The sequence below is a fragment of the Musca domestica genome, unplaced genomic scaffold (assembly GCF_030504385.1).
Source record: "Musca domestica strain aabys unplaced genomic scaffold, Musca_domestica.polishedcontigs.V.1.1 1, whole genome shotgun sequence".
Classification (NCBI taxonomy): domain Eukaryota; kingdom Metazoa; phylum Arthropoda; class Insecta; order Diptera; family Muscidae; genus Musca; species Musca domestica.
In genome coordinates this window covers 49380351-49397132 of record NW_026712114.1, presented here as the reverse complement: position 1 = coordinate 49397132, position 16782 = coordinate 49380351, and the positions used below count along the sequence as shown (strand labels likewise).

Below are 16782 nucleotides of genomic sequence, written 5' to 3'. Positions count from 1 at the left end.
ACTCTGTTATAAAGATAGTAAAGATCGGACGATTTCTGTTGCTATTTGCCCCATATAGGGTTCAAGATTTTGAAAAACACAACGCTCAAAGAAAGCGAAATAAGCATCCAACTCTCCTCAAATGTATGAAAATGATATATATCTGCGAACCCCTTCTGGTACCTCACTTTCAAATGGTCCCAATTTTTAATACTTTTATTTGTCAGAACTTGCGAAAAAAGTCAGCAATTTCTTACAATTTGCTATATCTAAATAAATCTCTCTTAACAAGAAACCTGAGATGAATATGGAATTTAGGATTTCCGATAAATTCGATATATATGTTAGATTTTCTTGTAATTTTGCCCATACCAATATTTTTAGCTGTATTAGATGAAGTATGAAAATGGAATACTTCGGTCGACTATATCTGGTACCTCTAGCTCATTTGAGCATTTCCTAAAGATTACCACATATCTCATATAAAGTGACAAAAGTGACCAATATAGTCCAAACCTGACACGTCGCAATATTTATATCGTATTTATTTAGGTTCGATAGAAAATTGACAATATTGGCCCATTCCTTCAGAACCCACTCAACAGTTTTAATAATCATAACAGAAGTCAAAAGTATATTTAAATAATCGAACATTGGCTGAGGGTATATGTCTGTCGGCAGAACCGATTGATACTTTTTAACTTGTTTTTTATATATATATTTCGCTAATTTTTATAATTAACAAGCAAATATAATTCAGGAGATGATGATGTTTGAGCGGTAAATCAATCATAGCGGTACTTTGCAAACATTTTGATGTCAAATTAAATGTATAAACCACTTTTTAAAACCACATTCAATATTGACAACAAATTTTCAAACACTTTCTAAGGTCAAAATATTTCATTTTTTTCAACACTTTTTATCGAAGCCTTAACATTCTTCTTCTAGTAAATATTTGCCCCAACAATTCCAATAACAAATGTTTCACACATTTCATAAATTTTGTGAAAAAAACATCTAAAGAAATCATGCAACATTTCGTACACATAACCTGACCTACAAAAAAATTAATTAAATTCCATTTTCAATTCCATAAATTTTATTAATTTGAAAAATTAAAAAAAATCATTTTTTGCCGCTACCACTCCATTAAATCATTTACAAAATGCAGCTGTATCGTTGCAAAGCAAATACAAGGGGCAAAAACAAATGCATTCTCTTTTTTTAGTTTTGGCCAAGTCCAATACACTCTTCCAATGCAGCAATTTTGTCTGCATTGAATGACGTTTGTTTAGTTGGTCTATAGACAACAGTGGGTGTGTTGGAGGTGTGTGTCGATGCGTGTGTGTATATTTGTTTTGTCATCATGGACCCCACCACCACTGGCCAAATTGAAAATTTGTTGACAGTTTTTCTTGCCTGTGGGGCATTCAAAAAGAGTTCCATGTGTTGTTGAATTGCATGTCAACTGATTTTGCTGGTGTTTGGAATGAATATTTCAGAGCAATTTCAGTTTTCCGTTTTTTTCCAACTTTTTTTTTCGTTCTGCATTATTGTGTCATGCCATGTGGGCGGGGGCGTTGGTTCATATTCGTGTCATTCATATTTATAATTCATACGTTGTGGCGCGAGCGTATGTGTATTTTGCAATTAAGCGTAAAAATTGCTCCCCTGAAATTCTATAAATGTCTTGTTTTTTTTGTGTCTCATTTTATTTCACCGTTAGCTTTTCCTCAACGGCCTGAAATTATTTACGTGTTTTTTCCATATGCCATGACTCCGGATCCGTCGGCTTGTAATCTGAAAATAATGAATGTACATTCCTCGCCACAATTGCTGGCGGTTTGTGCGTTTGTATCTCGCTCTGTGTGTGTGTGTGCGTGCGTGTGTGCACCATATCTGCATTTTAAATTCAAATGGAATTGTGGTTGACTTGATGAAGAAATGAAAATCACAAAAAAAAAAAAAATAAATCGGCAAAATAAACAAGTAAGAAAAGGCTACAGTCGAGCGGGGCCGACCGTTGAATACCCTACAACACTATAATAAACGATACTGTTTATATAGGCGAGATACTTGAAAGAATTCCACAAGATATTGTGACAAATTATAAAAGAAAACCATCAGGTTTCGTTCTCTAATTTTCGAATAATAGCAACTTAAACTAATTTGCTCATTTCCAATTTATTGTTAGATGTTGCACGTAAATGGTCTTCCTAGATCTGGAACCAATATTTCCCAAAGACCTATAATCTCTCAGAAGTGGCAAAAGATTAACATTTATTATTGGCTTTTGACTGAAACGCATCTATATGAGATACAGACATTTGACTATATTCTTCCACGAAATCAGCGTTAACGAAATAGTCAGAAGTGCGTCTTTCCTGTATTTGTGAAATCTCCAAAGAGTCACTGGAATAAACATTTTCGTATTTTGTCTACAAAAGTTGGCAAACTATTTCGCACATTGAATATTTTTGGATGGCCATCCAAAACTGCTTGGGTTTTGCAATGTCCGGTAACCCCCATTCAAATGTGCGTGAATCGGGCGATAAGTACGACCTGCTGACAATTTTGCAGTTTTTTGGACCATTTCAACCCATAAATATATGGCGATCATCTCCAAAAAGAGTAGGCTTCTATTCTGACCCTCATCTTATACCCATGCAAAATTTCGTAAAGATCGGGCCATAAATGCGATCTGTATATGATATCCTGATATCCTAACGACTTAGTTTTGTTAGCTGTAGAAATATTACCAAATGTTTAATTCAAAATGAAAATATGCCAAAAATATGACAAAATTGAAAAAATATGAGAAAATTTTACAAAATCAATATTTTCATCTTTAGAGAGATATTTTTATGCGCTTTTTTTAAACGTTTTTTGTTTCCAGCCAAGAGGCCATGCTGAATTAATGAGAACTGTCGAAATCAGTTCAGCCGTTCTCGACATATAAGAGATCTTTCAAGCATATCTTCTTTGATAGACATATATATCGCACATATTTTGCTATATATCCGATTTGTTGGATGCTAACATCAATGTAAAGGTCAGAAGTAACCTTGTCATGGCTTCGTGATTTCGCCGGGATTTAAAATATTCGCGGTTTAATGAAAAATTTTGAATTTTTTCAACACAAAATATATGGTCTATTTTACCCGCTAAATATTATCCGATGACCACCCTAATTGGTAGGCTTCTTCCCCGCCCTAAACTCTAGCTACATACGAAATTCCGCGTCGATTGGTCTATAATTGCGACCTGTATAGCTACTGCAAAATCCGATATTTTTTCAGTATTTGGTCCATTTCGACCCCTAAATATTATGCGATCATCTCCAAACGAAATAGGGTTCTATTCCGACCCTAGCCCCACCTCCATTTTAAATTTCGTGAAGATCGGACAATAATTGCGACCTGTAGAGTGATTACAAATTAACATGGACAGACGGACAGACGGACAGACGGACGGACGGACATACATAGCTAGATCGACTCAGCTCGGCGAGCTAGGAAGATCCATATATACTTTCCTATATGGGAAACCAATATTTCGAGGTGTTACATAATTTTTGGCCCAATCAAACTTATAATACCCCCAACACATAGTGTTGTAGGGTATAAAAACAAACAAACTAAATAAATATTTAAATAAATCAAATAAAAACAACGATCATTTTTGTCCACAATTCATTAATCTTCAATGAATATTGTAGAATTAATGTCGTTTCGTGGAAATGTATGTGTGTGTGTGTTCGTTTTGTTATTTGCTGTTTATACGAACGCGATTTGCGGGTTCTTTGAAAAGCATGTTCGCAATCATAGAATTATATTTTAAATTTCATTAAAGAAATTGCATATTGCAAGCAATTTAAAAGAGAAAAAAAATATATTTTTGATTTTTATTTATATATATATATGCAAAAAGAGGTGTGTTCTACAGCTATGGAGCTAAATCTTGAATCTGGAAATGTTGCATTTGGGTAGCAAATGGTCCGTGGGCATTTGACAAGGCTTGGGTTGGCCTAGAATTTTAAATTTTTGTTTTTTTTTTCATTTCAGATTTCTGCATAACAAGAACTGAATTTGTGATTCGTTTTTCGATATCCGTTCTAATTTTCTAGGTATCCATATTGAAAGAGTAATGTGAAGTTGTTTCCAGTTGTTATACAAATATGGCAAAATATAAATACAGCCTTAATGAAAATAAAAGTCACATGTATCGGCTTTTTAAAAATTTACATAGCAACGTAACAACAAACAAACAACAAAACAAATTGTTATAGAATTCCACTATAGGACCCACAAAAGACTAAATAAAGTATTGAGGATAGAACAGTTTTTGGAAATGTTAACATACTAAGTCCTGTAACATAGGATCATTTTTCAGTACGAAAATCAATTGCATATTTTTTACCCAAAAGAGAAACGGCGTTAATTTCGACCCAAAATTTCAAATTCTAACTGTAATTGGGCTGAAATCTAAAAATACTGAAAGTTCGAAGTTATCGTTATGTGGTGATTCTATCAAAGAATGGACCTAGATTATTTTTTTTTATTTTTTTACATTAAAAAATATTGCATTTTAAGCTGATCACAAATGTTTATAACTTGGAAGAAATTTGCAAATTTCAAAAAATAAATAAATCCGATGAATAATATGTCTTAAATCATCAAAATACTGAAAAACGTGCACCTGCATTAGTAATCTTCTGTCATAGATTGTAGTACCCTTTGGAACTTCAAATTCCGAATTTTAAACCTTTCCGGTGAAAAGTGGCAGGCAGAAACACAAGCCTACAGGGTGCAATGAAAAAAAAGCAACCAACTTCAGACTGCTGTCATTTCTAAGGCACTCGCCCGACAGCTGTTAAAATTATTCCAGTGACAGCTCATTATATTGTTTACAAATGTACAAAAGCATTTTGGTGAGAATTTTCAAAAGTGGCTATCCTTAGAGCACTCCAGCATTTAAATGTGAATAAATGTTTTGTGTCTCGTACCATCGCTCGTTACCGTGATGCTGGTAGCGTAGCCCGACGTCAAGGAAGTGGACGGAAGAAAACAGCAACATAAGCAGAAATGGTTCGAAAAGTATAGAAGCGACTTGATCGAAACCCGCGCCGCAGTGACCGAAAAATGGCTCGTGAGCTGAACATATCGCAATATTCCATTCGACAAATATTGAAATATGAGCTCGGGGTAAGGCCACTGAAATTCCAAAAATTGTAAGGACAGAGAGAAAATAGACTCAAAAGAGCTAAAGAGTTGCTTCGCTTGGCCGAAAGTGGAAACATTCGTTGTCCAGCAGTTTGTAAACAAACAAAATGGCCAAAAAAGTCAGCTGAAAATGTGCATCTTCGGTTGGCCACCAGAACCCAAACCCTGGTCATTGTGATGGTGTGGGTCGCCATAACAGCGGATGGTCGCTCTCCGCTCGTATTAATCGACCGTGACATCAGTATAAATGCGGAATATTATCACGAAAATATTCTGGAGGGTGTATTAAAGCCTTGGGCACGCAAACATTTTGGCCGCAGACCTTGGACATTCCAACAAGATTTAGCACAATCGCATTCAGCACGCCACCCAAGAATGGTTACAAAATGAGGTTCCTCGCTTCACTTCCAGCGCACAATGGCCACCAAAATCTGCGGATAGCAATCCGTTGGACTATTGGGTCTGGAGTATTTTGGAAAGCAAGGTTGGCACTAAAAAATACCAAGGTGTCGATCACCTCAAGCAAGTGCTTCGCCGGGAATGGGCCAAAATACCGCAGAGCAACATCCGGGCAGCGTGTGACGGTTTCATTGGCCGTTTGAAGACCTTAATTCATGCCAAGGGTGACCAATTCGAACAAATCTAACTTATTCTAAAATTTGATACTATTTCCGACATTTTTCGCTTTCATTCAAAAATTCTAAAAAAAAAAAAATATGAAAATTTCGGCGTTTGACTTTGTTGCAATTTTTTTATATCACCCTTTACTTTCCTATGTGGGAAAACAATATTTAGAGGTGTTACATAATTTTTGGCCCAATCAAATTTATAATACCCCAAGACAAAGTGTTGAAGGGTATAAAATATATATTCAATTCCCGGTCTTCTTCATCCTCTGAATATTTAGCGGTTGGTTTCCAATACATTACAAATTTTACGAAGAGACTTGAAGGTGCAGAAATATCAGCTAAAAAATACAAGTGGCATCAATCAATACATTTGCCGTAGAATATGACATACTGGTACAAATACAAACCTTTTTTACGCGAAAAATGTCAATATGAAATTGTTTTTCCAACACTTATATTTTTGTAAAATATAATGCGAACTTGTCAAATGTTTCATATAATAGATAAAAATATACTCATTACAAATTGTGTTACTAACCCATTTTTATATCCTTCACCACATAGTAGTAAGGGTATTATGTCTTTGAGCATTTGTTTAAAATTGATGATAATCGGATAAGATTTGGATGTAGCTCCCATATATATCCTCAACAGATTAAGGCTTAATTGTGCACCAAATAGCTAATATCAGTCCAAATGACCTGAATTTTGACATATCCGACAGAATTCTGTCTAGAAGCAAGTACATTAAATTTGTTGAAAATCGGTTCAGATATAACTATAGCTCTCATATATATGTTTCATCCCATTTAGTGTTTAAATCCCTCACATCCGTAGTATGCATTCGACAACAATGATATTTGATACCAGATATCTTATAAGCCTCGGAAATACCTTTGCCAAATTTTATCGAGAACGTCTAAGATAGCTCCCATATATATATCCTTAATTCGATTTTAGGTTTATTGTGCATATAGTGGCTAATATTAGCCCAAATGGAGTGAATTTCGATATGTATGTTTCCATTTTGTACACTTGGCTCCGATATATATTTTTTAATATAATCCTTCTTCAAGTTATATCTTGCAATCTATAGCCAATTATAACTGTTCTAAAGCCCAAAGTTAATAGGTGGTATGATCTTCTTGAAATAAATTCTAAATTGGAGCTAAATCGAAAGACCCAATAATCAGATCAGAATAAGGTAACTAACTATAACCTATTCATCAAGGAAAGGGATCAAATTCAAATTTTATTTATATATTCACCTGTAACCACTAGTTAAATAAGCCCTTGCATGTGGTTATTGGTCAGGAATAACATATAATAATACCCTATCATCCAATCCCTCTCCTAGTAATTATAGAACAGGTTTCTACATGTTCTAAACGTAATTAAAATCAAAACAAGTAAGCAAAGGCTACAGTCGAGCGGGGCCGACCGTTGAATACCCTACAACACTATAATAAACGACACAGTTTATATAGGCGAGATACTCGAAAGAATTCCACAAGATATAGTGACAAATAATAAAAGAAAACAAGGTTCCGTTCTCTAATTTTCGAATAATAGCAATTTAAACTAATTTGCTCATTTCCAATTTATTGGTAGATGTTGCACGTAAATGGTCTTCCTAGATCTAGAACCAATATTTCCCAACGACCTATAATCTCTCAGAAGTGGCAAAAGATTAACATTTATTATTGGTTTTTGACTGAAACGCATCTATATGAGATACAGACATTTGACTATATTCTTCAACGAAATCAGCGTTAACGAAATAGTCAGAAGTGCGTCTTTCCTGTATTTGTGAATTCTCGAAAAAGTCTCTGGAATGGACATTTTCGTATTTTGTCTACAAAGTTGGCAAACTATTTCACACATTGAATATTTTTGGATGGCCATCCAAAACTGCTTGGCTTTTGCAATGTCCCCCTTTCAAATGTGAGTGATGATCGGGCGATAATTACGACCTGCTGACAATTTTGCAGTTTTTTGGTCCATTTTAACCCCTAAAAATATGGCGATCATCTCCAAAAAGAGTAGTATTCTATTCTGGCCCTCATCTTATCCCCATGCAAAATTTCGTAAGGATCGGACCATAAATGCGATCTGTATATGATATTCTAATATCATAACTACTTAGTTTTGTTAGCTGTAGAAATATTACCAAATGTTTAATTCAAAATGAAAATATGCCAAAAATATGACAAAATTGAAAAAATATGAGAAAATTTTAAAAAATCAATATTTTCATCTTTAGAGAGATATTTTATGCGATTTTTTTAGACGTTTTTTCTTTCCTGCCAAGAGGCCATTCTGAATTAATGAGAACTGTCGAAATCAGTTCAGCCGTTCTCGACATATAAGGGATCTTTCAAGCATATCTTCTTTGATAGACATATATATCGAACATATTTTGCTATATATCCGATTTGTTGGATGTTAACATCAATGTAAAGGTCAGAAGTAACCTTGTCATGGCTTTGTGATTTCGCCGGGATTTAAAATATTCGCGGTTTAATGAAAAATGTTGAATTTTTTTAACACAAAATATATGGTCTATTTTACCCGCTAAATATTATCCGATGACCACCCAAATTGGTAGGCTTCTTCCCCGTCCTAAACTCTAGCTACATGCGAAATTCCGCGTCGATTGGTCTATAATTGCGACCTGTATAGCTAATGCAAAATCCGACATTTTTTCAGTATTTGGTCCATTTCAATCCCTAAACATTTGGCGATCATCTCAAAAAGAAATAGGGTTCTATTCTGGCCCAACCCCGACCTCCATTCCAAATTTCGTGAAGATCGGGCCATAATTGCGACCTGTAGAGTGATTACAAATTAACATGGACAGACGGACAGACGGACAGACGGACAGACGGACGGACGGACATACATAGCTAGATCGACTCAGCTCGGCGAGCTAGGATGATCCATATATACTTTCCTATGTGGGAAACCAATATTTCGTGATGTTACATAATTTTTGGCCCAATCAAACTTATAATACCCCCAACACATAGTGTTGTAGGGTATAATAACTCTGCAGCAACGTGTGCATGCATCTAATAAGCCTTATTTGTATGAATTTCAATTTTAAATTTCACTATTTCCCCTGCTCTGGCCCCTTGCTAATGCATTGACATCAGCATCCTTTGTTAGCGGCAGTGGTGGCGTTGCAATTAAAATATTATCACGTTAGACATTTGCTTACATCGGGAATTTTTCCAATATAAACACGTAACAATTTATAAAATATTTTCTCTCGGGGGGATTGCAATATTGCAATTAAAATTGTAACATTATCATAACTTTGGTAAAATAAACAAATAAACTTCTTTATCGGCTATTATTTAACCTCATGATGATGATGATGATTGCGTGTGATAATTTGGAAAATTACACAATTTTTTCATTAGAATTGAAAAATGTTGATTGTAGAATTTATTTATATCAATTTTGACATAACATTTTTTATACCATCGGTTTGTCAGGTCGGTACTGAATACTGTAGGGACTAATGTGGTGTTATAAACATGACCGATTGAGAGATATCGCACATAAATATTTTCCTTGAAATTTATCTAAACATGATTCCACAAATTCAAATCTATGGGCTATGACAAATCACAGTAGAATATATGTATTGTGGAGGAACTTTTAAATTATGAATTTATATTTTGAAAGATCAAAACCACATGCAAAAGAAATAAATTTAAAAAATATATATTTTTAAACCAGTAACGAAAGGTCAAAAGTGGGGGGGGGGGGGGGGCTATATGATACCCTACAACACTAAACATATTTAGAAGAGTTCCCTTAACAAAATAATTTATTTGGAGTAGATCATACCACCTAACAACATTTGGCTTTAAAGCAGGCAATTTTCACTAAATTTGACGAAGACATTTTAATCTTTTATACCAAGTAACATTGCAATAGAGTGCATTATATCACTTCGAGAAGGATTCTATTAAAAATAAATATCGGAGACGAGTTCTACAAAATGGAAACGTACGTCCCGGAATTCACTCCATTTGGGCTGATATTAGCCATTATACGCACAATAAACCTGAAATAGGAGTAAGGCCGTTCAAGATTAAAGTTGGCAAAGATATTTCCGAGCTCTGTTAGATATCTGGTAGCAAATATTATTGTTGTCGAATGCATATTGCAAATGTGACGGACTGAAACACCAAATGGTATGAAACATATATATGGGAGCTATAGCTGTATCTGAAACGATTTTTTCCGAATTCAATGTACTTGCACACCATTTGGTGCACAATCAACCCGAAATCGGTTGAAGATATATATGGGAGCTATATCCAAATCTGAACCGATCTCGAAAAATGTTTGGCAGATGTATTTCTGGGCTGTATCTCTTATCTGGTACCAAATATCATTGTTGTCGAATGCATATTACGAATGTGGGGGATAAAAAAACTGCGACAAAGTCAATCGCCATAATTTTAAAATTTTTAAGTGTTTGTTTTCTCTTTCGAGACGAGCTTAATGATCTGAAATTTGCAGTGAAAAGGAAAGCCAGATAGACACTATCACACACTCACCACTATGCGACGCGTTTCGCCGTTGGTTAAGCGGCTCATCAGGCATATTTGATGTGGATGATGGCTTACAAGGGCCGTTCTCCGTTATTTTTTAGTTCCAACATTGCTTTCTAAAATACTCCAGACACAATAGTCCAACGGATTGGTATCCGGAGATTTCGGTGGCCATTTTGCGCTGGAAATGAAGCTAGGAAGCTCATTTTGTAACCATTTTTGGGTGGCGCGTGCCGAGTGTGTTGGTGCTAAGTTCTGTTGGAATATCCAAGGTATGCGACCAAAATGTTTGCGTGTCCAAGGCTTTAATATACTCTCCAGAATATTTTCGCGGTAATATTCAGCATTTATTCTGATGCCACAGTCGATTAATACGAGCAGAGAGCGACCATCGGCTACAACATCACCATAGCCGGCGCTTGAGTTCTGGTGGCCAACCGAAGGTGCGCATTTTCAGCTGACCTCTTGTTTATTTACAAACTGCTGGACAACGAATGTTTTTTCATCGGAAAAACCCAACTTCGGCACTTCACACCTTTCGACCAAGCGAAGCAACTCTTTAGCTCTTTTGAGTCTATTTTCTTGCAGTTGCGGTGTAAGTTCTTGCACTTTTTGGAATTTCAATGGCTTTACCCCGAGCTCATTTTTCAATATTTACCGAATGGAATATTGCGATATGTTCAGCTCACTAGCCATTTTTCGGCCATTTTTGAACCATTTCTGCTAATGTTGCTGTTTTCTTCCGTCCACTTCCTTGACGTCGGGGTATGTACCATCGCTCGTGACCGATTTATTCACATTTAAATGCTGTAGTGCTCTAACGATTGCCACTTGTGGTTTTCCAGCCAAATATAAAGAAATCACACTATCGCGCTTGAATTCCATCACGAATAACTTTTTTCTGGAAAATGCTCACCAAAATGCTTTTGTACGCTTGTAAACAATATAATGAGCTGTCACTTGAATAATTTAAACAGCTGTGACAGCAGTCTGAAGTTTGTTGCAGTTTTTTCATCTCGCCCTGTATGTTTTTAAATGTTTATTTTTTGTTGAGCTACACCTCGAATAACGAGGATGGGTTATACTTGTTAGAGCTTAAAAATTACAAAATAACATTTTTTCTCTGCTATGAGTACAAATGTGGGTGCATACCTTAGTTGATTTATGCATTACCATAACTTACTTCACATCATTTAACAAAAAAAAAAATTCTTCAATTTTTTATACTGTGTGTTCTTGTTTCGTTTTTTGAAAAGAAAAAACTTTTGGCTATTCTAAATATTAAATAATTTAGAATAAGTTCATTGCTTCGGCACCCACGCTATCATCATAAAAATTTATATTAAAAAAGTCCATGTATTTTTATGATTATGCAAATTTAAAGAACATCGTAAAAATTGTAACACATGTACAGCGTCTATTCATAAAAGCAGATACCAACGCCCCAAAAAACAAAAAAAAAACTGCTAATAAAAATGGTTACAGCAAAGAACACACATTTTATCAAAAATTATGTTTTATGCTTTATGTGATGATATATTAATTACATCGTCAAGAGCATCTTTAGTGGGAATCCAAGCACAACAAAAGGGAGTACCACAAAATTATTGATTGTCTCTGTTGGTTGTAGTTCTAGCTAATTTTTAACTTAAACTTATTTTTTTAAATAAAAAAAAATAATGGAGAAAACCTTTACAAAATTATTTTACTTTTATATTTTCAAATTGCCACTTCCATTATTTTGACGAAAAGAGGAATACAACAATAGAAAGAGCAATATTAACACTAAAACAGCACTTCATTACTGCATTTCTCAGGACACCCTAATCATAGCATCTTACATATTTATTTTCATCTCATCTAAATATTTCGCTAAGATGTAATTTTCCTTCTTAAGCATTTATTTTATGGCTATACACAAGGTGTCATTAAATTTCGCCTAGGCTAATGAGTGTTGTTCGTACTCGAATAACATTAATTGGAAATGTAAATTTTTTTTGGCGGAAGAATAAAATGTGTAAAAAACATTACATAAAATAGGGAAACATTCATTTTATTATATGGAAAATAAAAATACATGCACAAATGTGTTTCTTTGGTAGTGTGATAATACCATGAAAATTCTGATATAAAAGGACATACATCACATACAACAACTTATACTAAAAAGGAAGTTTATTGTGCAGATTCCTATAAAAAACACAGAATGCCAAGGTAACGGCTATAGCGAGTATAGCCAAAATTTTTTTTTGACCCATCTTCCATCTGCGTAACAACATTTTTAAGTATACTGTGAAAGCATTACCAAAACGTGTACACATATTCTTCATTTTATTTCATAGGTTTGGGTGCTCATTGTGAGCTGCAAATGCCTAATTTCAATCAATTCCGCTGAAAATAGTGACGAAAACTAACAAAATACTGAATATCTGGAGACGCTGTTACTAGAGGCTATAATAGAACGTGGACCTTTATTGAGCTTTTCTTTCAGAGGATTTGGTACTCAGTACAAATTGATCACAAGTTATTAATTCGACTAATTACAAAAAAAAAAAAAAAAAAAAACAATAAAATAAAATAAAATAAAAACAAAAAAGCTGTACTTTTAATACCCTCCACGATTTGATACGAATTTGGAAATTCCACAAAAAAAAAAAAAAGTCCGTTAAAAATTCTGTTAAAATCTTAAAAATACTGAATATAGCCATTATATAAGGTTCTATACGAAGACGTGGACCTCCATAGGCAACTTTTGTCATAAGTCATTATAAAATTCAAATGCGAAACTTGAAAGAAATATCCGGTGAATAATGTAGTTAAAATCATCAAAATACCGAATTTAGGGAGGTAGCTGCATACGATTTTTTTTTTTTTTTTTTGCAATAGGTTGTAGTGCCCATTAAGATCTTCCAATACGAAGTTTGTTACAATTCCGGTGAATAATGTTGCAAAACTCATGAAATCGGGAAGTACCGTCATATGACAGCTATACGACGACGTAGACCTGCATGCGACATTTTTTGCCATAGGTTGAAGCACCCATTAAGATCTTCCAATACGAAATGTGAAACGATTCCGGCGAATAATGTTGCCGAAAATACCGACTATGGGGAGGTACAGTTATTTGGGGGCTATATGAAGACGTGGACCTGCATACAAAATTGTCGTAGTCTGTAGTACCCACTATGAACTTCAAATATGAAAATACCGAATATCGGGAGGCACAGTTATTTGGGGGTTATATGAAGACGTGGACCTGCATACAAAATTGTCTTTGCCTGTAATACCCACTACGAACTTCAAATATGAAATTTGAAAAAATTCCGGTAAATAATGTCGCTAAAATCACGAAAATACCGAATATCGGGTGGCACAGTTATTTGGGGGCTATATGAAGACGTGACTTGCATACAATAGTACCCATTACGAACTTCAAATACGAAATTTGAAATAATTCCGGTAAATAATATCGTTAAAATCATGAAAATACTGCAAAATTTTAGACTTCTATCTCAATTCGTTCGAAAGACAGAGTGATTACAACAGACGGAGACTAGATCGTCTTAGAATTTTACGCTGATCCAGAATATTTATACTTTGAAGGGTCTTTTATGAATATTTCGAGGAGTTACAAATAGAATGACAAAGCTAATATACCCTCCATAGAATGGCGGAGTGTATAAAATTCGAATCGAGTTCTTGCTATAGTCAGTGGTATATTTATATCAGAAGCGAACCTAAGAAATCTTAATGCACTGCATCTTGTAACCACTCCCCCAAGAAAATGTCAATATTTTGAATATCAATAACTCTAATAAAATGTAAAATCTAAGTCCAATCTATATGATACATACCCCAAAAAGGACATACATAAGTAAATAGTATTGAAGTTATACGTCTATCGGAACTCCAAATAAACCTGTGGATATCGAAAAACTCACCCATATTTAAAAATACCTAATTCATGTTTAAATACCTAAGCATAACACCTACCGTCATTATCTGCAAGAATAATCCTAACCATATTGATTATACCACTGAATTTTCCAAAAATTGTTTGTCATCTGAAAGTTTATAAATAACCTCTGATTTTCTTTGTTGGTAGCTGACAGTAGCATCTTGCAAATTTGTTCAATATATAAATAAAGATTAAAAACCATATGCAATCCAAACGAAATCACGGCAACGGCAACAAAGGCATTCCTCGTTTTTTGGGGAGGCACAAAGCGAATAAGCCAAGAATATATTGTTTGTATTGAAAAAACCTTGGCTTTGTTAACAAATATTTTACAAAAGATTAAATTGGTTTAACGGAGCTAAATTTCACAAGCAGGAATGGGTGAAATAAGTGCATTACTTTCACCAATTTCACTTCATTTTATAGAATATATCGATACAATTAAATAAGTTGAAATGCGAACCAAAAAATAATGCATTTTTTATACACTACCATACCTTACCCTACTCTACACTAAGGATATTACGTCTTTGTGCATTTGTTTGTAACGTGGAGAAGGAAGCGAGATAAAACCATAGTTACTTTTGAGAATCTTCATAGAATCACTTTCTGAGTCGATTTATGCATGCCTATCCGCCCATCCGTCCATATATGAAATTTTGCAATCAAAAATTTGTTTGGCCCAAGGACGAAACCTATTGAATTGGTGATAATCGAATCAGATTTAGATAAAGCTCCCATATATTTCGGGTTAATTGTGCACCAAATAGCTAATATAAGTTTAAATGACCTGTATTTTGGTACATCCTATCAAATTTAGTCTAGATAGTCAAGTAAACCAAATTTGGAGAAAATGGATTCAAATATAGCTATAGCTCCTTATATGTTTCATCCGATTTGGGGTTTAAAGTCGCTCACAAGCATAATATGGACTACCGGACATCATATACTGCTCGAAAATACCTCTGTCAAACTTTATCGAGATAGGTTCAAAGTAGGATATAGCTCCCATTTATAACTTTATCTGATATCAAGTTCATTGTGCACCATATGGCCAATATCAGTCCAAATGAACTCAATTTTCGCAATTACGACTGAATTCATCCTATATACCAGTACTTGAAATTAGGTGTAAATAGCTATAGCTCCCATGTATATGTTTTGTCCGATTTGGGGTTTAAAGTCCCTCACAAGCGTAATATGCATTCCACAACAATGATCTTTGGTACCAGATATCAGATACAGCTCTGAAATAAGTATATCACACTTTGTCAAGATAGCTTCAGATTTGGCTATAGCTCCCAAATATATCCTCAACCGATTTCGGGTTAATTGCTCGGAAATACCTCTGCCCAATTGTATTGTATGATCGGTTTAGATTTGGGTATAGGTCCCACATATATCTTCAACAAATTTCGGGTTAATTGTGCACCAAATGGCCTGCATTTGGCACATCCGACCGAATTCCGCTTTGATGCAAGTACATAAAATTTAACTCCTTCATGTTCGTAATATGCATTCGACAACAATGATATTTAATACCAGATATCTTATAGAGGGCGAAAGTACCTCTGTCAAATTTTATCAAGATCGGTTTAGATTTGGATATAGGTCCCACATATATCTTCAACCGATTACGGGTTAATTGTCCACCAAATTGTCATTATCTTTCAAAAAGTCCTGAATATTGGTACATCCGACCGAATTCCGCTTTGAAGCAAGTACATAAAATTTGGAGAAAATCAGTTCAGATATAGCTTTAGCTCCCATATATATGTTTCATCCGATTTTATGTTTAAGTCCTTCGTATTCGTAATATGCATTCGACAACAATGATTTTTGGTACAAGATGTCTTATAGAGCTCGAAAATACATCTGCCAATTTCTATCGAAATCGGTTTAGATTTGGATATAGGTCCCATATATATCTTCAACCGATTTCGGGTTAATTGTGCACCAAATGGCCAATATCTGTCAAAAAGTCCTGAATTTTGGTACATCCGACCGAATTCAGTCTAGCTATAGCTCCAATATTTATGTTTCATCCGATTTGGTATTTAAGACCCTCACATTCGTTATATGCATTCGACAACAATGATATTTGGTACCGGATATCTTATAAAGCTCGGAAATTCCTTTGCCAAATTTTATCAAGAACGGCTAAGATTTAGATATAGCTCCCATACATATCTTCAATCCGATTTCAGGTTTATTGTGCAAATAATGGCTAATATCAGACCAAATGGAGTGAATTTCGGGACCTGTGTTTCCATTTTGTGCAACTCGGCTCCGATATATATTCCTCCAAGTGATATAATGTACTCTATAGTTAACTATAACTGTTCTAAAGCCAGATGGTGTTATCTACTTCAAATTAATTCTTTTGTTTTGGGTATCATATAGTGGGCCCCGCCCGACTT

At 34.6% G+C, this 16782-nt stretch overlaps 1 protein-coding gene across 2 annotated transcripts in view; it reads left to right on the top strand.

Annotated features, from left to right (window-relative positions):
* The window catches only part of LOC101897018 (5-hydroxytryptamine receptor 1), a 329084-nt gene that overhangs the window by 111854 nt on the left and 200448 nt on the right, over positions 1-16782 (top strand). The window contains exon 1 of one of the 2 annotated variants that reach the window (XM_059123712.1): positions 1707-1824. The exons of the other annotated variant lie outside the window; for it this stretch is intronic. The gene's annotated coding sequence lies outside the window, so the exon portion shown is untranslated. Of the gene's footprint in view, positions 1-1706; positions 1825-16782 lie in introns of those variants that run through there. 2 annotated transcript variants of the gene reach the window in all.